General features: G+C 43.8%; 1 pseudogene; it reads left to right on the forward strand.

Moving 5' to 3' along the window:
• The first annotated feature begins 323 nt into the window (after nucleotides 1–323).
• Nucleotides 324–442, forward strand: LOC141996315 (5S ribosomal RNA; annotated as a pseudogene).
• The last annotated feature ends 16,731 nt before the right edge of the window (nucleotides 443–17,173 follow it).

The raw sequence follows: 17,173 nt of genomic DNA on the forward strand, positions 1-17,173 counted from the left end.
TGGTGACAAATATTCCCATCTCATCTTTTGCAGTAGTTGATGCTCAATATCTTGTCCGATTCTGCTCCCCTCAAGGGTGAACACAATCTTTTATTCTGAGTAAAGTGGGGATCATTTTTTTTTGGCTGCAGTTTTGTTTGCTACACTTCTAAATGCTGAAATATTGTTAAATAGAACAGTCTTCTTAGCCTTGGTCAGTACTAGAAACTTTTGCTGATATAGTATTGTCTCTTTGGGCAGTGGTGGTGGGGATTTTTGTTTTGGTTTTTTTTTTTTTTGCAATATTTCTATGACAGCAAAAAGCAAAGGCACTTATACTGACAAAAAAGTGCTTTTCCACCCTGAACACATCCGATCTCGTCTGATCTCGGAAGCTAAGCAGGGTCGGGCCTGATTAGTACTTGGATGGGAGACCTCCTGGGAATACTGGGTGCTGTAGATTCTCTGGCTTTTTGTCCACCAACCACAGCCTCAGGTCAGATGGGCACCTCTCATACAGTTGCTCCAGTACGATTAGGTCGAGCAGGTCCTCCTTAGTTTGGGCCCCATCTGTCCATTTGCGGGCATATACCTGCGTCCGGAGGGCCAGTTGTAGATATGTGCCCTCAGGGGCTTTACACTGACTCCGGAACCTTCTCCAGTACATCTCGGGAGTCAGCCCAAACTCACGTAGCAGGGCCTTTTTGAATTGTTCGTAGTCCCCGGCCTCCACCCCTTTCATTTGGCTGTACACCGCCACGGTTTTGGGGTAAGGGGGTGAGAAACTGAAGCCTGTCTGCTGGGTCAATCCTGTGCATCTTGCAGGCATTCTCAAAGGCATTAAGGAAGTCATCTATGTCCTCCCCTTCCTTACACTGGGCCAGGACGCACTTATCAAAGCTCCGTGCAGTCCTGGGTCCCCCCTCACTCACCACAGCTGGGGCCTCGCTGCTCCTCAGCCTTGCCAACTCCAGCTCATGCTGATGCTGCCTTTCATGATCCTCTCGCTCTTTTTCGTGATCTTCCAACTCTCTCAATTTTATCTCCCTCTCCCATCTCAGGTCCAGGGATGGAGAGCTCCACCGGGAGGATTCCCTGCTGGCTGCTGGGGTCAGGGTGCCCTCGGTATTCACTGGGCTCCTCCCAGCCCTTCCCCTAGCTATAGGTAGGAGGGGTCTCAGGATGCCCTTGGCAGCAGTCTGACCTGTCCCAGCCGGGTCAGGAACCTGGGCCCGCACTACATCTGCCGGGCTGCTTCCCTCAGAGGCAGGGATTGGTGCACCCGAGCGATCCTTTCCCTCCAGCTGGGCAATCAGCTGTTCTTTGGTGAGCCTCCCAATGCGCAGCCCCCTCTGCCTGCACAGCTCCACCAGGTCGCTCTTAAGGCACTTAGCATACATCTTCCTGCTGGCTACTTGCAGGCCTGTGTGCTCAAGTTGCGGTGTCCAGGAGGAACCCCTTCTGTGCCAGCCCTTCTCTAGGTCACCACCTCTCTCCCAGGGTGAAGCTGCAGACCCCTCCGCCCCTGAGACTGCTCACCGCAGTGCCCAAGGGGACCCTGTTATTGCAACAGTCCTTCTCGCTGGTCACATACTCCCAAGGGTTAAGCATAGCTCCTCCGCCCACCGAAACCGCTCCTCTCCGACTCTTCAGCATGCCTGGTCCCCGTCAATCCCCCTTCGTTTTATTGCCCCCCAGTCACTTACTGCAGGAAGCGCTGTCCATGGGGTGCAGTAGATCCCACCACTGCCAGCTCTCTAACTCCACATTCTACAGGCCATTATCCTCTGATCCCACTGAGGATTACCAAAAGAAACTACACCATCTGCTCAAGAAACTCCCTGAAAAAGCACAGGAGCAGATCTGTGCAGACGCACGCCTAGAACCCCGACCAGGGGTATTCTATCTGCTTCCCAAGATCCATAAACCTAGAAATCCTGGATGCCCCATCATCTCAGGAATTGGCACCCTAACAGTAGGATTGTCTGGCTATGTGGACTCTCTCCTCAGGCCCTAAGCTACCAGCACTCCCAGCTGTCTTCGAGACACCACTGACTTCCTGAGGAAACTACAATCCATTGGTGATCTTCCAGGAAACACCATCCTGGCCACTATGGAAGTAGAAGCCCTCTACACCAACATTCCACACAAAGATGGACTACAAGCCATCAGAAACAATATCCCTGATAATGTCACGGCAAACCTGGTGGCTGAACTTTGTGACTTTGACCTCACCCATAACTATGTCACATTTCAGAGTAGCAGCTGTGTTAGTCTGTATTCGCAAAAAGAAAAGGCGTACTTGTGGCACCTTAGAGACTAACCAATTTATTTGAGCATAAGCTTTCATGAGCTACAGCTCACTTCATCGGATGCATAAAAGTGGAAAATGCAGTGAGGATGTTTTTATACACAGAGACCATGAAAAAATGGGTGTTTATCACTTCAAAAGGTTTTTTGAGAAAAGCTTATGCTCAAATAAATTGGTTAGTCTCTAAAGTGCCACAAGTACTCCTTTTCTTTATGTCACATTTGGGGACAATATATACCTTCAAGCCAGCGGCCTGCTATGGGTACCTGCGTGGCCCCACAGTATGCCAACATTTTTATGGCTGACTTAGAACAACACTTCCTTAGCTCTCTTTCCCTAATGTCCCTACTCTACTTGCGCTACATTGATGACATCTTCATCATCTGGAACCTTGGAAAAGAAACCCTTGAGGAATTCCACCATGATTTCAACAATTTCCATCCAACCATCAACCTCAGCCTAGACCAGTCCACACAAGCGGTCCATTTCCTGGACACTACTGTGCTAATAAGCGATGGTCACATAAACACCACCCTATACCGGAAACCTACTGACCGCTATATTTACCTACATGCCTCCAGCTTCCATCCAGGACACACCACACGATCCATTGTCTACAGCCAAGCTCTATGATACAACCGCATTTGCTCCAATCCCTCAGACAGAGGCAAACACCTACAAGATCTCTATCAAGCATTCTTAAAACTACAATACCCACCTGCTGAACTGAAGAAACAGATTGACAGAGCCAGAAGAGTACACAGAAGTCACCTACTATAGTACAGGCCCAACAAAGGAAATAACAGAACACCACTAGCTGTCACCTTCAGCCCCCAACTAAAACCTCTCCAATGCATCATCAAAGATCTACAACCTATCCTGAAAAATGATCTCTCACTCTCACAGATCTTGGGAGACAGACCAGTCCTCGCTTTCCAACAGACCCCCAACCTGAAGCAAATACTCACCAGCAAACACACAGCACACAACAAAAACACTAACCCAGGAACCTATCCTTGCAACAAAGCCCGATGCCAACTCTGTCCACATATTTATTCAAATGACACCATCATAGGACCTAATCATATTAGCCATGCCATCAGGGGCTCGTTCACCTGCACATCTACCAACGTGATATAGGCCATCATGTGCCAGCAATGCCCCTCTGCCATGTACATTGGCCAAACCAGATAGTCTCTATGCAAAAGAGTAAATGGACACAGATCTGACATCAGGAATCATAACATTCAAAAACTGGTAGGAGAACACTTCAACCTCTCTGGCCACTCAGTAACAGATTTAAAGGTGGCAATTTTGCAACAGAAAAGCTTCAAAAACAGACTCCAATGAGAAACTGCTGAGCTTGAATTAATATGCAAACTAGATACCATTAACTTGGGTTTGAATAGAGACTGGGAGTGGCTGGGTCATTACACATATTGAATCTATTTCCCCATGTTAAGTATCCTCACACCTTCTTGTCAACTGTCTAAATGGGCCATCTTGATTATCACTACAAAAGATTTTTCTTCAGCTGATAATAGCTCATCTTAATTAATTAGCCTCTTACTCCACTTTTTCATGTTCTCTGTATGTATATATATCTTCTTACTATATGTTCCATTCTATGACTCCGATGAAGTGGGCTGTAGCCAATAAAAGCTTATGCTCAAATAAATTTGTTAGTCTCTAAGGTGCCACAGAAACTCCTGTTCTTTTTGCTGGCAACGTTTATCTCGCTCAGGGGCTTGGTATAAACTATATCACGAAATGCACTTTTTCACCAGTAAAAACAATGTCTGTACTAAGAGGGTTTGCTGGTGTAGCTATGCCAGCAAACCTTCTCTCACACTGATCTGGCATTAGAAGCAAAGGCTAGGGAGAAGAATCACTTTGCATTGGGTGATGGTCATTCCATTACACTGTATTTTAAAGAATAAGTTAATCCAATTTTTGTTTGCATTGCAGCAGAGATTGACTGGAGCCACAGCTTCTTCCTTTAGTGAAAAACCCCCAGATTAAAATCTCTGTTTTTATGGGGTTAACCCATGAAGGGACAGCGGTAACTGCTCATGGTGATGAGAGCAGTAAACAAAATGAAGACAAAAGGAGCATTCTTTGATGTAGTGTTAATACTTTGCACTTCTATCCTGCCTTTTAGTGAACATACCGAGGACATTCCTAACATGCACAATCTGATGCAAAGCCTTTTGACATCATCATCAGTCTTCCTATTGATTTCAATTGGCTTTGGATCAGGCCCATAGTTACCACTAGCATAGCGTCTTTCACACAGCCTGTCATATCGAGTAGCTACAGACCACAGCCATTTGCTGGGGCTGGGGGCGGGAAGGAAGGACATATAGTACTTCCACTTCCTCCAGAATCAAATGTTTCTGTCACAAAAGGAATCTAATATGTGGACCCAATGTTCAATTCCCACACTCAGAAGCACAAAACTTTGTTTGCACGAACACACTCTAAGGGTAAATTGAAAATGATGAAAAAACACTGAAAATAAATTTAAAATGTCCAATTCACCAAAATGTTAGCAAAAAGTTTTCCTCGCTATATGCCCATTTCTACTCATGTCTGTAAAAAAAATCCTGCTGTTCTGAGGTTAAGGGAGTTAAAAAAAAAGTTGGGTAGTTGAAATCTGTTGGGTTATACATATGTTCGTTAATTTTATGTGTTCTCCGTTCAATTACCATGTTGCTAAACATGGCCTACAAATCAAAAATATAGGCTTTTAAAACATGTGACTAAAATCTGTTTACAGACTGCCTATAATCTGAGATAAATATGCATTTTATTTATTTTACTTATCTCCTCTACAAGAAGAGTTCCTTAATTAGTTAAATCTAGTTTAAACATGAACATAATTGCAGTCGACTACTAATTGGTTCCTGGGACCTTTGAAACAACTATAATTTTGCCAAACATGAAATTACTATGAATAAATATTATAGCACACTTTACTTTTAGGCATTTTTCTCTTCTAAAAGCCAAATACCCTAATAGAACACACTGTGTGAACAAGTAAGCAGCAAGAGATTAAGTAAACGTCTCTTGCTTTAATGTAAAACTGAAAAACAACCCTTAAAAGGGAAGTTTTCCTACTGAAAAATGGCTGTGTACATGTGGACCACTTAGCCAGTAGCTCTTCCCTCTGGGTGTGTTCAAAGCCATATGCACTTACTTTCTCCCCCAATGCTATTACATGAGCACCCCTCTGATGCCCAGGGCCACTTATTGAGCCATGGCATCAGCACCATGAGGAACCTAAGATGCACTGATGCCTAAATGCAGCTGCCATGACTTCCCCAGCAGCAACGTAGGGACCAGAGTCTGTATGCAGTAACCACTGGCCCTGGAAGAGCTCCCAATGGCACAGCTATTCATTATTATGGACTATATTTTCCTAATAATGAAAAGGACAGAAAAAATTGCAAATTCCCTGGTTTGCAACATCCTTATGAGGCAGGAAAGTACTGTTTAGAGATGGGGACCTGAGGCACAGACTGGCTAAGTGACTTGCCAAGCTCACACAGAAAGCTTGCGATGGAGCAGGGAAGTGAACCCAGGTCTTTCAAGCCCTGAACACCACCATTTCCTCTTGCTTTGCTCACTGGGTTTTTTTATAATCTATTCTGTCAACTCTTTCAAAAACATTCTAAGAAATCAGAGGCAAGTTTTAGCCTTGCTGAAGGCATACTGATTAGAATCTACAAATGTTTCATAACTTGGTTCATTATTCATGTTTCTCCTGGAAATGAGATGGAACCCAACTGATTTGTGGATCACCCCGCTGCTAATGTAGAGATGAGCATCAAGCTGGCCACACTGCAGGCCCTGCTCTCGGTTACGGCATTTTAACTCTACTTAGCCTTTGAAGACGGAAGCTACCAGGAAGCTCCAAGCCTATGCAGAATTTGGTCGGCCAGGTCCTTAGCAGGCCTTATCACCAAGAACAGCCATCATTCGCTCACAATCTGCTTCTAATGTCAAATCAAGGCCTTGCTCCTGATCCTTCTCAGCACCTAGCTACCAGAGACTGCTTTTCCATCAATCAGTTGCCCTCCTTTGGGACAAGGCAGCTGATAAAACTGAGGGGGAAAGGCACAAGAGCTAGAGCTAAAGAATACTTGGTTGAGTGAAATTAGTTACCAGGGGAGAGGTGAGTGAATCGAAGTCTGACTCATTTTAGAACAAGTTGCAGAACCCACCTACTTAATTAATTAAAGCTGTCTCCCGACTGCTAATAAAAACCCCCACCAAACTGAGCTTTCTTTACCCAGCCAGGTTCTGGAAAAGACTCCTGTGGTATCAACCAGGCAAGGTACTAACAAGCTTCAACAGGACTTTATTTTCAAAGTGGAAACCCCTTTACCAAGCTGCTGCTGCACCCTCTGTAGCTTTCTCCCAGCCTCTCAACTCCTCCCTGCTCCTTCCTGTTTCCTGTCCTTTCAGACTCCCAATAGCCAGTGCTCCCAATTCTAATAATTACAAGCAACATCTAAACATCACATTCCCTCCTCTCTTAAGAAACTCTCCCAATTAAAATAAACATTGTTCTAACCACAGGAACAAATATGAAACAAGACACTGTACTGTTGGCAGAAATATTACACTAAAAACACTGTAGATACTACATAACATAGTCTCTAGTCCAGACAGGTGGTCGCCTGGGTCTGACAGGCCGTCTCTCAAGCCCCGGTTCCAGTGCAATGTCTTGTTGTGTTGGTACTACAGTGGAGTCATCCAATGCAGACTGGGTGTTGGCATAATCTCCTCTTGGTGCATAGGCAGGTGCAAGAAAAGAAGCATTCCATACCCGCCCATCAGAAAATCGATAGGTGTAAGGTCCCTTCTTCTCTATGATTTTAAGAGGAGCTGTGAATTTATGGTCCTCTTTGCGTAAAATTCCAGGTTTTCGTATTCTAACGAAGGAACCACACTCAAACTTTGGTTCCTTAGCACCCCGCTGCTTGTCGGTGAAAGCCTTAGACTTTGCTTGGTTCTGTTCAACTGTTTTTCTCACATCATCCTCAGTTGGGGCATCAGGTTGTGCCTTTAACAATCCAGCAATGTTCAGTTTAGTATTCATGTATTTCCCATGCAGTAACTCTGCAGGTGATCTTTGCCTTGTGGCATGTCGTGTAGCCCGGTATGCTTGCAAGAAATCAGTAGTGAAGGGTATCCACAATCACCCTCTAGTTTAGCCATTTGCAAACTCTCTTTCAAACTTCTGTTAAACCGTTCGATTTCTCCATTGGCTTGAGGGTAATATAGGGATGACCTTCTGTGTAAAATGTTCCTCTGTGCTAGAAAAGTTTCAAACTCCAGGAAAGTAAATTGACTACCATTATCTCAAATCAGTTCTTTGGGGTTACCTTCCGTGCTAAAAACTGAAGAGAGGAACTTAATTACTGTAGCAGAAGAGATTTGCAATGTAAACGCTACCTCAAGCCATTTACTGAAATAGTCTATTAAAGAGGTGGCATAACGGCAGTCAATTGGAGCAGTATCGAAGGGTCCTACAATGTCAATTGCCACTTTTTCCCATGCAGATTCAAGAAGAGGAACAGGCTGTCATGGAGGGATACATGTCACTGCTGTCCTATCATGCATTTGGCAAGTGACACAGGATTTTATGAGTGCTTCAGTTTGAGAGTCCATCCCTGGCCACCAATACAGATCCTGTAGTTTTTGTTTGGTTCTGACCATTCCTTGATGAGTATCGTGTGGCAGGTGTATGAGTTTTGACTGTAATTCTTCTGGCACAAGGAGCCGGTGTGTACCTTGTAGCACACAGCCATCAAACAAAGAAAGTTCATCCCGAACTCTAAAATAAGGCAGCAAAACTGGGTCAAGGTTTTTAGGGTAACTGGGCCAACTCTTTGTCAGAAATTCCCATGGTTTTTGTTGAATTGGACATGCTGAGCAATCAGCTTGAAATTGTTCTCTTGTAACTGCAGTGAGAGTGCTTGTAATAAGTGCAACCACTACATCCTCATCCTCCGGTGGACCATCTGGTGAAGGCAAAGGCAGGCGAGAAAGGCAATCAGCGACCACATTTTGGTTTCCAGGCTTATATTCCAGTTCATAATTGAAAGGCAGTAGTCTTGCAGACCATCAAGGAATATGGTATCCTGCTCTTCCCAGTCCTTTTGTGGTGAGCAACGTCATCAAAGGGCTGTGTCTGTGCGCAACTTGAACGTGCGGCCCCACAGGTAAGTTCTCCATTTTTCAGTAGTCCAGACACAAGCAAGTGCTTCTTTTTTGACTGTAGAATATTTTCTCTCAGCATTACTTAGTGTCCTTGAAGCAAATGCAACAGTCCTCTCTGTGTTGTCCTCATGCAGTTGTGTGAGAACAGCCCCAAGTCCATAATCAGAAGCATCAGTAGTTACAATTGTGGGCAATGCAGGACTGAACAGTGCAAGTACTGAACTATGTACTATCAAGTCTTTCACTGTTTCGAAACTAGCTCGTGCATCTGTTGTCCACACTAAGGTTGAACTTCTCCATAGTAATTCCCGTAACAGTTCAATGACAGAAGCATAACTGGGAATGAATTTTGCATACCAGGAGGTAAGACCCAAGAAGGAACATAAGGTTTGCAATCTGTTGGAGGAGGAGCATTTGAAATTGCCAGGATATGATCTGGATCAGGTTTTAGTCCAGGCTGTGAAATTGTATGCCCCAGAAAGGAGAGTTCAGTTTGTCTAAATTTGCATTTGGACCTATTGAGCTGAAGACCTGCTGTGCTGATGCAGTTTAGTACAGACTGCAGGTTATTGTCATGCTCCTCAGAAGTATTTCCAAACACAATAATATCATCCAGATAGCACTCCATGTTGATTCTTCAGAATCAATGACATCATTTTTTGAACAGCACTTGGGGCAGATACGAGACGTATGGAACACGTTTAAAACTAAATAGTCCCTCATGTGTAATAAATGCTGTGAGGTCTCTGCCATCTCCATGCAACATAACCTGGTGGTATGCACTCTGCAAATCAAGAGTAGAAAACATCTTTGCTCCACGGAGTTCTGCAAATACTTCTTCTATGTGAGGAAGAGGATGGCTGTCAATCACAATAGCTTTATTTGGCTCCCTTAAGTCCACACAAAGGCGAATGCCTCCACCCTTCTTCTGCGTCACTACTTTAGGTGAAACCCATTCCGAGGAGTTGATGTCTTCAATAATGTCCTTTTGAACAAGTTTTCTAAGTTCCTCTGAAACAGCTTCCCTGACTGAAAATGGCAAGCCCCGTAGCTTCTGTCGTGCAAGCATCACATTATTCCACATTTTAACTTTATGCAGAAACCCATAGGCACAGCCGAGTTTCTCCTCAACTTGGTGTTGTGTCCCAGCTGAAACTGGTGTGTGTACTGCAAGAGTGCTTTGCTGAGGAAGATCAATTCGTCCATTAACTACCCTGAGATTTAAAGCAGCCAATAAATCTCTGCCAAGGATAGGAGTGCCTTTGTGGACAATGTAGAACTCTGCAGTTACACAGCAATGACCAAAAATAACTATTACTGGCAGGCAGCCATGTACTGGATTATGGTTTTTCAAATAGCACACCAAGTGAAGTTTGGGATCAGTAAGAGGCACATCTTTAAAGTAATGCAGATAGATAGAATCAGGTAGTATAGATACTGCTGAGCCAGTGTCCAACATTAGCTGAATAGAGTGTGGCTTGCCAGAGGGTATGGCAGAAACGTTTACAGTGCACTTTATCTGTTCTGGAATATGTGCCATCGTGATTTTGTCCACGCTCAGCACAGTAACATCTGGTATTGTAACTGCATGCACCTGTTGATTGAACTCGCTACTGCAACATACTTTAGCAAAATGCCCAATCTTTTTGCAATGACTGCACTGAGCTACTTTTGCTGGATGCCCTGTGTAGCTTGCAAGGTGTTGTGGGGATCCACAGAGAAAACATGCCTTTACTATATTTTGAATTTGCTGATTCGGTAGTTTTTCATTAGTTTTCCTCTTGCAATTGTGTGTCTGCAGTGGTAGTGAACTTTTCAGCAAAGGAGTCACAGCCTGGACCGTGCCTCCTGTATCCATGCTCATTTTTTTGGCTTCAGCTATAGCTGACTCAATCTGAGTAGCAATGGTTATTGCTTTTTCTAGTGTAAGTTGTGGTTCTAGAAGTAAGTGTTCTCTTACATGAAGCATGGTTGTTTTCTCAATGAGCTGGTCTCGAATCATCTCATCTGCCATATTCCCAAAGTCACAAATTACAATCAGATTCCTCAGGGAAGCAATATACTGCATTATAGTTTCCCCTGGTTTCTGCTCACACTAGTGAAATCTGTAGCGATTAGCTACTACATTCACTTTTGGCACAAAAAAATTCTTTAATGCAGTGAGTGGTGTCTCATATTTATCATCTGCAAGGGGAAAAGTGTAAAATATATGCTGCCCTTCTGCTCCAAGGCAGTGGATTAGCAGAGCACGCTTTCTAACTTCAGAAATCTCTGTAGCACTGATTGCAAGCAGATAAGTCTCAAACATATGGATCCAGGTAGTAAAAGCAATTGGAGACCCACCTTTGCAGAAAGGGTGCAGGTGGGTTCAGAGGCAGAAGATCCCACCCTCATTGCCAAAATGTTGTATCAACCAGGCAAGGTACTAACAAGCTTCAACAGGACTTTATTTTCAAAGTGGAAACCTCTTTACCAAGCTGCTGCTGCACCATCTGTAGCTTTCTCCCAGCCTCTCAACTCCTCCCTGCTCCTTCCTGTTTCCTGTCCTTTCAGACTTCCAACAGCCAGTGCTCCCAATTCTAATAATTACAAGCAACATCTAAACACCACAAATCCTCTATGAAGTCAACTTTGGATGTCAGAACACAGAACTAAGTTGGTTGTTCTTTGTTCAGACACTATAGAGATAAATAGAATGTGGGTTGTTAGTGCTATGTTACATATTTTATCAGCAGCTTGGCTGCTTTGTATTTTATCTTGTACAGCATTCACAGATGAATACCATCTGGTCTGGTGATTTATTCCCCATGAGATTTTCAAGTTGCTCCATTACCTCTCACTTAAATTTTTCTCCCTTGAGTTCCACATGATCATTGGCTATAGAAATGCATATGAGATAAGTATTTCCCTAACATACACTCTTGAGACAGATAGACAACTGCTGAAAATCATTTTACCTCTCTGCTGGTCAAGAGGGACTATGGTCACAAATGCTGCTCTTTTTCAGTATTATAGGAGAAACTTGTAGCAGGTCCTATGGAAAAGATGGTACGTGATTATGTAATTAAAGATTATTTTATAACTTGTACACACAAGGAAGTAGAACTATGTTTGCAGAAGCAATCTTAACCCTGGAAGTTCCTACCATGTAAGTGCTTGATCCTGAAACCTTAATACCATTGTTTTAATGTAACATAAAACTTTGGGCTATTTTCTCTTCATATTTTCTCTTTACTTCCAGCTTATTTTTTAAAAAAGCTGGTCAGGAATTTTTTGACAAAACCTTTTTAGTTTTAGAAAATGCTGATTCATCAAACCTGAAACTTCATGCAGGATCAGTTTAGTTTCGACATATTTCTCAACTCAAAAAGTGTTGAAAAAGGTTCAAAATTTGGACATTTTTTAAAATGAACAATTTGACTTTGTTTAGAAATTTAAGCTAATTATAGTAAGATTTTTTTTAAAAAAATGAAATGCTCAAAGTCAAAATGAAACCGTTTGAAATTGTTGAAACAAAATGCTCTGATTGTACCAAACTAGGGGGTTTTTTTCTCCAGTTCATGAAAATTTCCAAGATTGACTTTTTGTCCCAATTCAGGATAGGAAAATATTTCAAAATATTGACAATTTTTGCAGGAAGAAAAAAAATACTCTCACCCATCTCTACAGCTTACTTCTTTCTATCTTAGGGTTGTCTACAATACCGCTTAAGTCAATGTAACGTAAGTCGCTTCGGGATGTGAAAAAGCCACCTCCCGCCCCCCAAGCGACTTAAGTAACATTGACTTAAAGATGTCTGCACCATGCTACATCAGTGGGAGACGCTCTCCTGCGGACATCGCTTCCGCTTCGCTTTGAAGTGGAGTAATGACATTGATGGGAGAGCACTCTCCTGTCTGCATAGCACGTCTTCACTAGATGCGCTACATCGGTATGGCTACAGCAGTGCAGCTGTGCCGATGTAGATCAGTAGTGAAGACAAGCCCTTAGGTTCTAATATTGCCTCTATCACCAAATATCTGAGCTAATAGATGCTGACTCTGTGGGTGCTCCAGCCCTAGAGCACCTAAGGAAAAAAAAATTAGTGGGTGCTTAGCACCCACTGGCAGCCAGCTCCCCTCCTACCCTCCAGTGCCTCCCACCTACCAGAGGGGCCCCCCACGATCAACTCTACGCCCTCCCTCCCAGAGCCTCCTGCCAGCCCGCTGCAACCAGCTGTTTCACAGCATGCAGGAGGCTCTGGGAAGAAGGAGGAGGAGTGGGGACGGGGCATGCTTAGGGGAGGGGGCGGGGCAGAGACTTGAGAGCAGGGGTGGGGTGGGGGCAGGGCCTGGGGTGGAGTGGGGGTTTGAGCACCACCCAGGCCTGGAGGAAGCTGTCAGTAATGTCTGAGCAATTCACAAACTTTATTATACTGAGCCTCACAACACTCCTGTACTGTAGGGAAATGCTATTGTCCACATTTCACAAACAGGGGACTGAAGGACAAGAGAGGCTCGGGATATGTATACACCACAATAAAACACCTGCAGCTGGCCTGTGTCAGCAAATGTGGGTTTGTGGGTCTGTAAAATTGCAGTGTGGACATTCCAGCACAGGCTCCAGCCCGAGTCCGAAAGGCTACACTGCAATTCTACAGCCCCGCAAGCCTGGGTCAGCTGACCCATGCCAGCCGTGGGTGTTTAATTGCAGGGGAGACATACCCCAAGTGATTTGCCCAAGGTCACTCAGATGGGGTGGAATAGGCAGTTGAATCCCAGTTTCCTGAGTCCCAGCTTAGCACCTTAATCACTGGGCCATTTTTCTTCTCCTTAACTAACATAGGGCCTAACCATGAGCACCAGCACGGACGTCAGCGAGTGGTGCAGGCATTCCAAGCTGCTCAGAAGGTGGTAGGTAGTTTATGTTCCAATCCATAAACATCACTGGGCAGGGATTCTAGTCTTCCCACAACACCTAATTGACTCAGAGAAATGCTGTAGGACATCACTAGAACGTACCAGGTGTAACTTCCTCCTTCTGTCTTTACTTTTTCCTTAAATACGCAGGTGGAGAAAAGTAATGGACCAGATCCTCAGCTGGTGTAAATTACCATAACTCTAATGCCTTCACAATCTTTGTAACCCATATAATACACCTGAACTCAAAGCTAGACAAAGGGGGACCTGTGCAGCTTGCTGATTTCATACCATGCATGGTAGGGGGAGGGTGGGGAGGGTTAATCACAAAGTAAGGATCAGCAATTGAACTGGGGAAAACAATCTTCCTTTTCTATCAGGATTGAGTGTAACCCACAATACTGCACCCCAGAGGCACCAAAAAAACCCCAAAAAGATTGATGATAAATACTACCTGCTTAGCAACTGTGCCTTGCTGTTGGACTATAAGTGCACTGCAAAATCATATCCGTATTTGCTGGTGAAAGAGAAGAGCTAGAGGTATGCAATGCTGTCTACGTAGCACAGCACCTTCTATGATCAACACTAATACAAAACACTTACAAATTTTACTGACCCTTCATATTTAGGAAACAAATGGAATGGACGTTGTGTTGGGGAAAGAGGCTATAAAAGTTTAATCTTACATCCCCGAATTTCCCGTAAACCAGCACGGTGCACAAGCTTCCCTAGTATTAAAAACTATAATTATTATTTAGTATGGGGCTGAGATGCAAACTGCAAACCTGGAGCCAGATCCTAACTGTCACAAAGTTTGGGGAGATGTGGATCTGGGCTTTTGGTTCAATGTGTTCTAGAAACAGGAGCAAGTGCCAGGATCGCATCTAGATCCAAACACCCCCAGAATTCAGGCCCGTCTTTCATTAACACCCTGGATCTCAAGAATGTGAAAACCTATTAATGAGGTGCTAAAGGGGGGAATCCAAGCCACAGTGAATACAGGTTAGAGTAAAGTGAAAGGTAAACAGGATTACTGCTCACAATCACCCCATAACTATCAAGCTTTCTCTGCTTCTTATTTGTCACTGAAGATGTTAAATAACTATTTTTCCAAACATCTCATTTACAATTTTACAGAAAATTGTATAGTCTTCTAGCCTGAACTTCACTGGGCTGCTCTGAATGCAGCTACTGACGACATCTTTGATGCTGTATATTCACAGCTCAATGGGGCATTTTTGTGTGCAGGTATGGAGTAGACTCTTTGAAGGAACCTGATACTAAAAGCCCTAGAGGGCAGGTCACAGGAAATCTGTGTTTGGGGAATGGCAGGCAAAATACACATCACTCAGACACAGGCCTCACCTGTGCCAGACAGTCATAAGAGATAAGTCAGTCTTAGCTAACAAATTACCGCAAAGTGAGTTATGGGGTAGCAGGGCCCTATACCTGCCTCACAGCATTGCAAACCAGATTAGCTAAAACTCTTAACTTGTGACCACCACAGGTAAATCCTGGACTGGATTTTTCTATTCTCTTCCACCACGCCTGTAATCCCAGCTGGTGTAAAGCTTTCCATACTACTTAAATTATAAATTTCTGTTAATTTGTCCAATGCCTAGCTCAATGGGGTTCTGGTCCATGACTGTGGCTACTAGGCACTACTGCAATACAAATGCTGATACAGTATATTAGACACCATCACCTCATTGGCAACCACAACTCTGAATCCCATGGATAATGTTTTCACAAAAAACAGATGAAAGCTATTGGGGAGAAAAAAATCCTTAATTATTTACATTAATACCTTGACTGGAATCTTTTTATTTGCTCTATATGCTGGTTCTTTTAAAATGAATCCTTTTGAACTCAACACAATCTGCAAGAGTTGGTCCAGGTTCTCCAGAAATCCAGCAGGGGCAAGGCAACTGATCTCATCCTTTCAATGTTTTACAGCCCAGAAGAGGTGTGGCAGCTTTAGTGGATTATTGTCTAGTAGCTATAATGAAATTCCTTCTAGAGAGACTTTAACAGACCCGCCAAACACCTCTGTAAAATGTAAAGTCCTGGGACTCAACTGAACTTTAACAAACTTAAAGTGGTCATTAAGTGGGGCGGGGGGGGGGAGGGGGGAAGCAGCTTTTCAATTAACCCTTACAATGCTGGACATTTCTTAAGCTCTAGCCAAAAATGCAGTGTATGGCCATTATTCCATGTCTCTGTGTGGAACATGGGATTCTTCCCTTCACTGTTGCAGGTACCAGTGAAGGAACTGGGAGGAGGTGGCTTGAGCTCCCTCCTATTCAGGCCTTTATGGGGGCTGGAGCAGCCTCCAACACATGCTAGAATAGCCCTGGGGGCTCCCAGAATTTGCACTCTTGTTGCAATGGCTGGTAAGAGCCATCATAGCCGTGCACAATGACCGGCGTACAGGTCTAACCCATCCACACCTCCTCTTTCATCCAATACTCCCACCCTGGCCTATGCCCTACTCTGGGGCAATCCTTGCACCCATAGCTTCTTCAGAGGCAGCTCTGCCCAGCATAGGAGCCTCTTGCATCCCAGGGGCTCATGTCTACCCTCTGTACCCTTTGCATCTGTCAAGCTGGCCAGAAATGGCATGAGGATGTTGATGAATCAAGCCCACAGTTGCAAATGAAATTTTCATTTTGAGTAATACATTTAAAAGCTGCAACTATTAGTATCAATTATTTACCTAAATGTGTGCTAAAGCTTGGAGGAAACATGACCCATATGAAACTGACCTTGTTTGGCATTGTTACAAACCAAGAACTCTGTCCAGGTTTGCCTAAAGGTTTTTCTGAAAGCACAAAGAAGTAAAGCTGCCCTAAATTTCAAAGTCTGGCTCGAAATCTAAATTCCCCCTGTATCTGAGGATGGTTGGGTTCTGTCTGCTGTTGAGAATCTGAGCTGAGGTCTGGGAAAAATGTTTGCTGAGTTTTGGATGAACTCCTCACTCCCCACAAACATAGGGGATGGAGTTATAACTTTGGTGGGAAATTAACCACAAGAAACTCATCACTTTGGACCTGAGACTCAAACTAACCCTCAGTGAGTCTAACACATATGAAATAAATAACCCCCACCATAGTTCACCTCCAAGAGAAAAAGGAGTTTCATAAAGCTCTGATTGAAAGGCATTAAAAGGCAACTTGTAAGAGTGTGGTTCAGTGGATTGGACGGGGTTTAATAGACCTGAGATTTGCCTTTGTTTCCCGTTCCACCTTTTGTCTGTCTTGTTTATTTAGACCATAAGCTCTTCAGAGCCAGGACAGTCTCCTATCCTATGTTCGCACAGCACCTAGCAAGACAGGGCCCCAGCTCAACCTCTAGATACTAGTGTAATATAACAATTACCCACATAAAACTATTCGACAAGAACACGAAGGTTGAAAAGTTAAGCACTCAAAAGTTAGGCAATACCACCATTAAGGTTGCCCATGCAAATTTAATTTGCCCCTCTTGTGTGTATGCACTATGATACAGTCCATAATTACATGATCACATGCTTTGTTCCCCTTCCCACAGTACCCCTGCCTCATTCAGTCCACCATGAGACCATAATGCCTCTAAGTGGCGTTACTGGAATATAAATAATAAAAACAAAACCAACAAATTAGTGAGGTGCTGGATTGTAAAAGAAACATTCAATTAAACAAATTTTACACATTTATAGTTCCAGATTATTTTTATGTACCTTTAAAAATAAAATAATCTGACCGTCCCAAAACAC

This window comes from Natator depressus, chromosome 11, assembly GCF_965152275.1.
Source record: "Natator depressus isolate rNatDep1 chromosome 11, rNatDep2.hap1, whole genome shotgun sequence".
NCBI classification, from domain to species: Eukaryota; Metazoa; Chordata; order Testudines; family Cheloniidae; genus Natator; species Natator depressus.